We start from the raw sequence: 12162 nt of genomic DNA on the forward strand, positions 1-12162 counted from the left end.
CCCCCACCGTGTCCTCTCTATTGCCAAAGCCACCATTGCACCTTCGTGCTCTGCCTTCTCTGTCCCCAAAGCCACCATCATGTGCCCCCACTGTACCCAAAGTCACCATCATACCTTCCCACTCTGTACCCTCTGTCCCTAAAGCCACTCTTACATGTCCCCATCATATCCCTGCTGTACCCAAGGCCACTATTACACCTTCCCGCTCTGTTCCTGCTGTCCCCAAAGCCACCAGCACCTCCCCATCCTTCTGTCCAAAGCCATCATTTCACCCCCTCACTGAGGGACCACATCCCCCAAACACATCTCGTTTGTCCTCAAAGCCACCAGCCCAGCCTCCCGTCGCCGAAGCTGTTGTCACTGCCCCCCCCCCGAGGGGCCGTGTCCCTGCCGGGCTTGGCCACCCTTACCTGGGCAGCGGCACAGCTCTTCCACGCTGCAGTGCTCATTTTCACTCCTGTTTTGCAACAGAAGATTGCGTACGCCAGGACAGTCGCGAGGGAGAGTAGGCGCAATGTGAAGCAGATGAGCGAGTAAATCATGAAGCCGCCGTGCATGTTCTGCATACTGCAAACGAGGAGCTAATTTCCTGGCAGCCGGCTTCAGGATGCTTCAAGCCAGTCTCTGCCGATGTGGCCCTTAAAAACCTCTCAAGCTGTGGCTGCAAGCAGCCCTGCTCCTTTCTGACTTTAATTCCCACAAATATAGATAATTGAATGACGCTTTTCGTTAGGGCGAGTGGAAAACAACCGGCAACCACTGGATCACTGAGGAAAACAAAGTCGATCACTTTTTTTTTTTTTCCCTTAATTCAGCGTTTTTTGGGGTTTGGTGACATTTTGTCAAGCATGAACTCAACCAGAGGCAGAGAGAAGCAGCTGAGGGTTGTTTATTGCACACAGAGTAGCCCTCCCTGACAGCAGCACTAATGGAAATAACACTAATAAAACTGTCGTGTTCGTGGTCTGAGCAGCAAAATGTGAGCCCTGGTTTCTGTGCCCTGTTCTGACAACCACTTCCCCAGTGAGCACCAGCAGACCACTTTGCCTCCCTTCCTAGTTACCACCACTGATTCATAGTTAAGATCAATTAGTTAATGTTTGCAAAGTCAGTTGAAGATGACAAAGCATTACACACTGCTAATAAAACCATAATGATCCCACTGTTAAACATTAAACACACAATGAGGTGTAAAAAAATACCACATTTATAGAAAATTCCTCTTCCTGCAAGAACAAAGGATTAGCTCCTAAAAAACTGAGGATGAGCACAAATTTGCACCACAGGATTGTGTCTCAAGGGTTTGGCTTCTGCTTGGGTGTTTGCTACTGATTATTTGTGTGTCCATGGGCACATCACTTGGGCCAGCAGTCGCTGACCCATCTGAGCGTGGCAACTTAATCCAGAGCTAGCCAAAAACCACCAGAAGGTTTTGGAAAGGAATGGTCCTTTCCATTTTGTGCCTCTGCTTCCCAGTCTGCTAAACAGGGTGAGGATTGCAGCTGTGTAGCCTGATTTTTGCAGGCAACATAATGCAGCAGTTAGCAAACCCTCGCAACATGGTCATTAGAAGCCTGGGGAGCTGTGCTGCCTGAGAGACACGTCACACCAGAGTGCAAGGAATAAAAAAGTGGGGGTGTGGGACTTTCTAGGAGATTTTTCTTGGCACTGAGTCTTGCTTTAAATGTAGAACTGGTAGCTGTGCCACTGGTAGGGCCCCAGGTCGCCGCATGCAGAGCAGCGCATGTCTGATGCTCTGACCTACAGGCAAGAAGGAGGAGAGGAACCAGGAAAACCACGTTTGTCTGTAGCTTTGGGCCTGCACGGGGCCAATTCATGGTGATGAGGCACTGGTGTTTCTGGCAGGGCAGAAGCCATGGGTGGGGATTTGCACAGCAGGAACTCCAGGCAGGTTAGGATTTGGCACAGCGATTTCAGAGAGGAGAACTCCTCGCCAAAAAGAGCAGCCCTTTGACAAGGCATCCCTCATTTCCTCCATCAAACTGCCCTTTGCAAGGAGCACGCCTGAGCTGCAACAGCCTACTGCATCTTCCTCCTGAAATCTGATGCTGCCCTGCTTTGATGGCGATCAGTTGATGACTGCAGAAAAGCTGAATCATGAAAAGAGAGGTTATAAACAAGGTTATTTTTAACGAAGGAATGAATCCCACATCATTCAGAAGTCAGGGCGAGGGACTGTCAGCTAGGGCTCTCAGGTCTCACTTCTGCCCTGATGTTCTTTATGTCCTGGAGCAAATTAAAATCTCTCTAGCCTTTAATTTACCTCCTTGTAGCACGGACAATGCAGCAGACTCCAGTTGTGCTTTCTTTGTACAGCAAAGCTCCTGGTGTGACAATAAAGCGATGCTGGGAGCCGTGTGATGCCAAGGGCTGGCTTGCACTGCCACCCGGCACCTTGCAGAGCTATTTTCAGCCATGCAAAACGATCACACGCACTATTTCAACAATATTCATAGACATTTCAAATGCAGAGAGAGACTAACCAGTCTGATTCCCCTCTACCATATTTCACAGTCTTACATTTCAATTCCCACATGAAGCCCAGTAGCTTCTGCTTCATTTTGCTTGCTGCAAACTCAAAATAGACAAGTTTTGCAACCCAGAGACTCATGCTATGTCCTTCAGGCACTGGGGTGCTGCTGGTGTGCTGTAGGTAACCAGCCCAGGGGGAAGGAAGGTGGGTCTGGTTCACTACAGCTAACTGGGAAATTTCCTGAGTATGCCAGTTTCTCACATTTAATTTCTTCCAAGAAAAGCATATTTCATTTTTCCTACAAAAGATGACTCAACTCAGAGAAGCAGGAGATTGAGGCTGGGGCTGGCCAGGCTTCTGTGTACTTCCCAAGAAATATGAAGAACTCCACATACAGATCCTTGCAAACCTGTCTTCTCTGCTTCATGCCCGAGTTAACAAGTGTTTTGGGTGTGTCTTCCCAACATTACAGAGATAACTACCAAGGTTAAAGAACTCTAGATTTTTTTGAAAATGTTTTGTAAATATTTCTATTTAAATACATACACACGTGTATTTATGAAAACTTTAGGAGATTGTAAACTTCCCTGCCATACTTACTCAAAATGCTGTTAAGGAGGACTTTTGCTCTTGGAGGAGCTTACCTTGCTCACTTGTTTTCTTTGAGTTAAGCAGGGATTTCCACACAGAAAATATCAGATAGAACCCAAAGTAGAAATGGGTTGGATCCCAAGTGTGTTCTGCTCCCCCTGGCCCATCTTCACTTACCTGCTGTGGAAGCAGACACCAAACCTGCACTGGCTTGGGGCACACAGCAGACCCTTGGCACAGGTGCCCAGGAACCTCCAGCCTGGCTGTGAGAAGTGGAACAGGACCAACCTTGCAAGCCAGTTCCCTCTTGCTGGTGCCTGCAAGGACACATGGCTGCGTGCCAGCAGAGGGAATAACCATTGCCCCGTGCTAGTTATGGGGCAGGGATGCTGCAAGGCTGTGCTAATTAGTGCTTGAGACGCCTCTCTGATCTGTAGATGAAAGGTGATTTACAGCTGCTAATTATTGCTCTCCTTCATGTGAAGTCTATTATTTCCTGGTGTCCCTCATTTTGACTCATGCCACATCCCGTATTTGGCGCAGGGCAGGCTCCTCTCTGCAGAGGTGGTGCTTTGCATCTCCAGCTGCTTGCACACTGTACAAGTGTGAGATCTGCTCTCAGCATCCGTTCGAGGCAGCCTGGCTGTGTCCATGCTTGGGAAACTTGAGCTGGAATTTGCCCTGATTTGCAACATTTGAGCAGGTGGCTTAGCTGGTGGATTCGGAGGGGCTGCGTTCAGTGCTGGGTGCTCAGCTGGGTTGTGCACTCAACTCTGTGAGCAGTCAGAGGACCAGCTGGGTGAACCAGAGAGGAGAAACAGGAATATCCCGAGCTTCTCTGCTGGGGACTGCCCCAGGGAAGGGGAGGAAGCCAGAGAGGACCAGACTGGGGCCTCCTAGTCTATGGCTTCTCATCTGTGTCCCAAACCTCCTGGGCAGGAATTACAAAGCAGGAGAGGTTCGTGTCTCTGGCAGGTGTCTGGAGGGAAGGGATATTAACGTGGTTTTGTGAACAGCCCATGGATAGCAGAAGGAACAGGTATATTCAATGTTCTTCCCGCGTTATGCCCCATGGCACGTACAGGTTGCAAAAGCAAGTGACATTTTGCTCTTATTGCAAAATAAAACAACAGAAAGCGACACGTGGTGTAAGGTGGTTGTAACAACAGAGGAAGAAATATCCCTGATACTCTACACCAAAACAATTCTAGCACAGAGTGGGATTTCCTTCCCCCTCACTCACTGTGCAGCTCTCCTGCTGGGAAGTAAATGGCCACTCACACAAGCTGGCACAAGGCAGTCAGGGATTTTTACAGCTGAAAGAGATCTACCTCCTGCCTAGCCCACAGCAGTTTCCACCTTCTTCCTTGAAGTCCACAAGATTTTAAACCTGCAAATTATGAGACTCCCAAGCAGCCTCACGTACCAGAGAACAAGGAGGACTGGATGGGGCTTCCAGTCCTAAAGCAGCCCTCTCTCCATCACCCTGTTCCCTTGGCTCCACCAAGCCCTCCTGGCAGCTGTTTGCCTACACAGTGAACTGGTCTGGGCTGCCCTTTCTCTCCCCATGGACACAACAGTCACACTCTAATTCCAGCTTTGGCTTGCTCTCAACAAACCCATTTAGGTCCTGTGCCACCTCCCCAGGAGCCATCGATGGCAAGAGCCCCACTGCTGTCCCCACAGGCTGCCCACGGATGTGTAACGGGAAGGAATCCCAGTGCTGAGCAGGAAGAAGATTGCAGAGCTGCACCCCAGTGGCAAAGCACATGCATACAGAAAACACTCCTGTTTCAGAAGTGTGTGTGCCAAGTGGGCTGATGAAGGCTGCAGTGGCTCTCTGGGCCAGGGTCACCCTCACACCCACCTGCAGATCCCTTTGTGAGGGCCATGAGACCCATGGTCCCTGCAGCCCATGCCGGAGGAACTTGGTGCTTCAGGCTGATGTTGTGACACCTTCCCCTGCTCCACATTCCTGCAGGATCCTTGTGAATCCTTGGGGACACCAAGAAAGCCATAAGCCAATTCCTTTTCGTGCTACAAGACGATCAATGGAGTGAGCCAAACACTGCTGTGGGGAGAGTGGTTGCCCACCTGTGCTGCAAAGGGAAAACACAGAAAGATCCCCACCATAAAATCTGCCTTCTGCTGTCTTGTATTTTTTTGCTGCAGCATTTTCTTCAGAAGGTTTTGTCCTGAATTCCTCAATGTGTCAGGGCAGAGGGGCCTTGGCTCCCAAGTTGTTTTGCACATCACTCACCCTCATGGCAGTGAAATCCAGCATTTGCTGGGACAGGGTCTTGCATTGTATTCCTGCACTTATGAATGGATTCTACTAACTATGGGAAATACTGAAAATAAGTCTTTAAAACCTAACCCTGCTCAAGTAGAAGCTGATTTTAATGGCCACTGCTGAGTGTTAACCTTAAATATGTTACCAAGGAGTGAGCAGAGACACAGGCCATGAGCCTCCCTTAGAAATTGACATTTTACATAAGAGGTTGACAAACCAGGATCATTTTGACACCTTCGATAAGATAAATCATGGTAGAGTATTAGAATTCTTTTATTTTTAGCAGCTAAATATTCGCAAATAACAGTTTTTAATAACCACAAACGATGACATCAAACTGCCACACCCCTAACTGAAATCATCACTCACTTCTTCTGGCAGGTAGGGAGGGACTTCTCAGCTTTCCTCCTCCTTTTAAACAACCTCTGCAGCAAAGAAACATTAAAAGGTGGAAAAAACACACAATCTTGCGTGGTGGTGACATTGACAGATGTGATGGTGCGGGCTGTACATGACGTTGTGATTTTTTATTAATAACTCTGCACTGCAGAGCTCAGTTAGGAAAAGAAGGAGTGCCTAAGTGCGTGGGGAGGACAGCTTTGTTCTTTGGACTTGCAAGAGAAAGAACGTAACGTCAAAGGTAGAAACACAGGAGGGGAACAAGGCTCACAAAGGAGGCAATGGGCTGTGGGTGGCTGTGAGCATCAGGTACATGCAGCAAACGAGACCCCAGCCATCAGGTACCCGGGCTTTCAATCCATTGACTTGGATCAGCAACAAGAGGGCAGGAAAAGGTGCTCTCGCTTTGTGGAGCAGATAAGAGAGGTCCAGTTGTTTTAAACAAAAGGGTTTGGGAGTTTTTCTTTGCTGACTGTTATGGTGGATTACCCACAGAAAAATGCTTGGTCCCTTCCTCCAGCAAGGCAGTGCTCTTGTCATCCCCAGCCCACACAAATCACCCATGCAGAGGTGAGCGCAGCCAGGCGAGATGGGGAAGGACGGATCCCTTCTCCAAAGCCAGCAAATGGCTGCAGCAGCCCCATTTGCCCGTCTCCCGAGCAGCCAGGGAGGAGCTGCTCTGCGGGGAGGACATGGGCGGCTGCAGGAGCAGCCGGGCTCGGCCCCGCAGAGTGCCAGCGTGTGATGAACACACTGTCCCCAGTCACGTCGCTGCACCGCCGAGGGGAAGGAAACCGAGCTTCAAAGGGAGGGAGGCAGGAGGGGCCCGAGTTTCCGGGGGCGGCTGCTCCCCAGTGTTTGTCATCATCCGAAAGGAGAGTGAAAGTTTTCGCTCTTGGGATAATTATTAAAGACATTTGGGTCTTGCTTTCACATGCCCTCTTCTTTTTTGTTTTTTTAATTAACTGTAAACCCCATCCCGACTGCTAAGCAGGGATCTGTGGAACTGAAGCTTGTATAAATGTGGTGATTTATGTTCCTTTGGAAGCGAACTGGCATTTCTGAGGAACCCCACCCAAGCCTAGCAAATACCATGGGAGTGCACTGACTCACTGGCTGCTGGCATTCGCTCCTCTCCCTCGATGGCTGGAGCCTGCAGCCAGTTTGGGCACATGTGAGACAGTGCTGGTAAGTGAGCCCGGGTCCCCAGAGACACCTTACACTGAGGAAGTGCCTGCCAAAACCTCGGGCTCCCAGGAGAGGCTCCGAAGGGAAGAACGGCAGCGCTGCAGGGCTGAGTCAAGCTGTAATCACCGGAGCGGTGCTGGAGGAAGCGGCGTGCTGGCACAGCCTCTGCCTGCAGCCAGGGTAAGAAGCCGCTGCCAATTACCGAGCGCTCCGGTCACCCGAAGGCAGAGCAGAGCCCTGCCGAGTGGCCGGCCTGGCAAGCCTTGGCACAAGCCCCTTTGCTCTGCTGCACCGTGAGAGCAGCCGGGAGGGTAGATGAGCTTGAGGAAGCTGTAAAAAATATCCAGTGCTGCCTGCAGAAAGATCAGCCGAGGCAGCAATACCCGCTGAGCACCCGATACAGAGGAGCCTGACTTACAGAAATCAGCTCAGCCATTTGCAGGTGCGATCTTGGTGAAATAAATAAATAAAAAGACATCACCACATTGTTAAAATGGCCCCTGCCTACTCAGTGCTCTGCTCCCTCACATTAATGCAATTGTGTTTGATGAATTGAGGGAGAAAAGTCCCTTTTGACTGCAGTGCTCCCAACAGGCTGCAGAGCCACCCTTACCGGCTGGCTCATGGGGCATCTCCCAGCTTTTTGCATACATGCCGTACACAAGAAAGTCCCCTGGGACCACTGCCCCACCCACCCTAAGGAGACCCTTTTCCCATGCACCCAGAGAGAGCAACACTGACCATGGGTGGTGTTTGCCTGGAAGAGCATGTGCTGGGCTCCTACAGCTCCCAAATGCCATTCAGCGAACCAGCTGGGCCGGTCTTCCCCCGTTGGAGTTTTTTGTTTGTTTGTTTGTGGTTTTTTTTGCTAGCTATCCATCCAATATCAGCTGTAATAAAAAAGGCAAATCAGAAAACAATGCCGTCTGTTTGTGTGTTGTAAACTGGGAGAACAGCTGCTACTCCTGGGCTAAATGGGAAGCCTTTCCTTGAGAGCCATAAAAAGCAGGGTTTCTCCTTTCAGTTGCTGCATCATATCACAAAGAATGGCTTCTGCCAGCCTTGCTGCCTTTTTTCTAAATAAAACCAGGTACAATGGTGGGGAACAACACACAGGACACGACTCTGCCCCTCAGTGCTCAGCTGTGCCTTTGGAGAGCCTGAGAGGGATCTGAAAAGCAGAAAAATTGTTTCCTGACAATGTCCACCATGCAGGGGAACACGGACATGCTCTGTCCCTGGTGTGTCCCTCTGAATCATCTCCAAATGCAACCAGCACCATCCCCCTGGAGTCTTTCCCTGCAGATCACAGCACAGAGACACTGGGTCTGCTGTGCATTGCAGATCACTTTGGAATAATATCTCCATCTTGGGTTGAAACAAACCTCCCTGGGTCATTGGGGGACTCAGGATATGATGATCTATGGAACTATCACCCTTTCCCAAATGGGTTCTCATTTCTTCCTCCAGGGTCACTGCTCCAAGCAGAGGTGTGTGACTGTCTTCATCAGAAAGTAAAAGCTGCTCTAAATCTACTCTTGGTAGCCCAGCCTGCACACTCCCCACCGTCCCCAAACACACAAAGGCTTTGTTTAAGCATTACTCAGCTAATATTTCTTTTTGCATGGCTTACAAAAGGTGCACTAATCACTGTGGGAGAGCAGGAGAGGCCAGGAAGGATTGCCACTCCTTGCACCAGCACAGCTCCAAGCCCTGACCCTCAAATGTGACCGTGTGTGTATCCCACCCACTGAGCTGTGCATCCACCTCTGTGCCAGGGTTCAGCTGCAATCCTGGAAAGCCTTCCCAGGTAGTTACCTGGTGGCTGCTACTCTCTCCCAGCCTGCTGCTGGGTTTATTTACCTCAGTGACAGCTCTTTTGGGGACTTGCAGCATCAGGCCTGGAGCCCCTTTGAAACTTTATACAGATGGGAGTACAAAAAGAGCACAGGAGCAAGAGGATATAAATAAATGGGAGATGTCTGCTCTTGGCTGAGAATAACCCTGTTTGATGGGAGAAAACTTTTGTCCTATTTTGTGTTTTATCAGTGGAACAGCACTAGACAAGACCACTGCTCGGCTTTTCTTTTCTTGTCATTCAGAGGGAAACATTTCTGCCTTAACAGAGCTGATGTTTCCTTGCAGACAGAGAAGCAGCCTGCACCCGAGCTGCAGCAGAGACAGCTCATCAAAGCCCCAACAAAGCTGCTGTTGTGCTGTGAGGCAGCAAAGCAAACAGCCTGCTCCTGTTATCATCTGGGCTTCACACACGCAGCTCTGTGACCACCATTAACAACAGCATGGCTAAATCCTCATGTCCCTGCTCTGATCCTGTTCCACTGCAGCCCCACTCCTTCCCATAAAGCTGCCAGGGCAAATAGTCACTGTGAAAATGCAGGGCTTGCAGTGCTCTCACAGTGCATTACCCTCCTCGAGGATCCATCAGCACAGGGATTGCATCACCAGCTCCCAATATCAGCTCCCAAAGGAGGCAGAAATGAGTATCTGCTATCCTAAATCATGCCTTATAAACAAGCACCATTTAGCTGAGGTAAATGGGGGCTCAGGAGGCCGCCAGAATCTGGACTTTGCTGGGAGCTCTCTTTCCCTGTTTCCCAAGGCAAAGAGGGCTCTGGCAGAAGGAAAACAGAGGAGCTCCCTCTCCCCCAGCCCCAAGGACCCCCCTCTCTGGGAATCAGTATTGGGGGCACAGGGGACTTTAAGAAGAAATTAGGTGAATTTATGGGTGGTGGGCACACAAAAATCTGGGAAACAGGAGAAACGTGGAATCTCAGATGAAACAGTTGCAAAAATAATTTTCTGTTTCCTGAAACATTTTAATTGACTCCTGGATACCTTCAACAATGGATGTCCTCCTGAGAGTGGGACACTGTATAAAAGCACCTCCGGGGTGTATGCACAATGTTTCAGTCAGGAAGAGGAATTCAGGGCAACATCCAAAAGGACCAATGCCACCTGACCTGGGACCGTGTCAAAAGGCAACATTTAGATGTATTGAAATAAGTACCTTTTTCCATCTAAAATTTTGATCAACACCAGCATATTCAAGCAATGCACTTTAATTTCAAATTTCAACAAACTGCTCCTACAGTTTTTATTTTTATTTTTTTTTTTAAGGGTTTGCTCCTCAAAGACACGCATTTTCCCCGGGGAGAGGTCAGGAGCAGGCAGGGCTTTGGGGAGAATGGCAAGAGCCTGGCAGCAGGCTGGGGATTGGTTTTTCCATGGCTCCCTCTAGTGTGTACAACCCAAAATGGAATTGAACACAGACAATGAATTTCGTGCACTCAATGCAACCTAAAATACATTTAAAGTAACTGTTGTGTTAAGTCTATTTCCAGAGAAGATGTTTGCTCTAGTAGAAGTTCTGCCACTCCTGCACAGAAAACAGCTACTGGGGCTGCAGGAGCAGCAGGCTGAATTTTGCATGCTCACAGTTTGATTTCCTGTGTTTCTGAACCAAAAATTAAAAGGTCAGGAAGATTCTTCTGTAATAGCAGCTCTGGCCTATTTTTCACCTATTGCTTTTTCATTTATTCATATCTTCCTCAGGGACTAATCTACCTTTTAGAATAATAGGGTTATTTTCTGAGACTAATCTAAGAAAATAAATTAAAAAGTCTAAACCTTTCATTAGATCTCAAAGAGACAGAATTTCTCGGTCAAGGAGAGCTGAGACACTCAGGAATACATGTCCAGCAAATAACATTTATTAATTATGCATATTCATACTCACAGCCATGGACAAAGGCAGCCTCCACCAGCAGACTTGCAGGAGGCTGCCTGCAAAGCAACGTGTTAAGTAAACAGCTCCTTTATTGGTCTAAGTAGTCACGTAGTAAAGGAGCTCACATTTCCAAGTAGCTGTGGAGCAAAATAATAGAAAAGCTATTAAAGTCCAGAGAAAGATTGCATTATATTGCCTAAATTAAAGCCTAAATCAGTATGGATGTAAATATTACGGTTCCTACTTTCTTCCACTTCTGAATACCAAGCAGAACTTGGCCAGCACATAGAAATCCTTTCAATAAATGCCTCTTTTTCCCTCAGATGGGGCCAGAGAGGGGAGAACTTTGCCCTGAGGGCAGAGATCCTGGAGCTGGGTGGGGGCCAAGATCAGGCTGGGTGGTGATGTCCAGGCATCTCTGCTGCTTGGCAGGTGGGAACATCAAATACTGTTCCCCATGATCACCAGCAAAGGTTTCCTCACACAACAGCCTAGGGTAAGGAGCATCCTTGGCTTTGGGGCCCTGAGAAATGGGCTCTTCTCTGAGGTCTCACAAGAAAGTCAACCTTGAGATGTGCTCCATAAGTCCCCTCCTATCCTGACTGCATTTTCTTTGCTCCCTTGCATGCTGAGCCCTCCCTTGAGGAGCCAGGCTGACCATCAGACAAAGCAAAAGAAATTAACCACACCCCAACACTCAGGTCAAGAAAATCCAAGGTACATCCTGCTTAATTATTATCTTCCCTGAGAATCAATCAGAACAATTTCCCACCTATGGTGCTGCAATTGCAGGGGATGCACCCAACCCCCACACAAGGTCTGTGAGGAAGATGAGCAGTGCCAGGGTCAGATAAGGACCACTGGCCTCTATCATAACCAATATATCAATGACCAATATATAAAATGGTCACAGGTTGCAAAGCAGGAGAGCTCTGTCATGCAGCTGACTGATGGAAGGCAGCTTTGCCACGCTGTCACCCTCCGGGCAGCCTCCCACCCACCCCCAAATGCAAAGTGCTGCACTCTCCATGCCTGGGTTTCCCTTCCAGGGAAGGCTCCAGGGCTGCACAGAATGGCCCTGCACAGCATCCTGCAGGGGACAGAACCCTGCAGCTCTTGCACCATCCCCACAGGCACAGGGGACAGCACCACTGCCCCAGAGCCTGGTGCCAGCTGAGATATTTCTTTAAGGGGACAGAATGAACTGACCTGTAAATATTCAGGACCCACACAGCAGCAGAACCTTTTCCAAGAGCACCACACAAGTGTTAAGGGTGGCTGAGATGATTGGATTGTCTCCACTTGGCCTCTGTTCTTGGTGGGCTCCCTCCACAACTCAGCTGGTTGCCCTTGCACAGAATGCAACTTTATCTGGCCAAAGTGTCCCTCGCAGAGCAGCAGCCAGCCTTCATCTGGAGACAGCAGGAGCTGCAGGATCCCCTGCTCCCC

This window comes from Haemorhous mexicanus, chromosome 14, assembly GCF_027477595.1.
Source record: "Haemorhous mexicanus isolate bHaeMex1 chromosome 14, bHaeMex1.pri, whole genome shotgun sequence".
In the NCBI taxonomy this organism is placed as follows: domain Eukaryota; kingdom Metazoa; phylum Chordata; class Aves; order Passeriformes; family Fringillidae; genus Haemorhous; species Haemorhous mexicanus.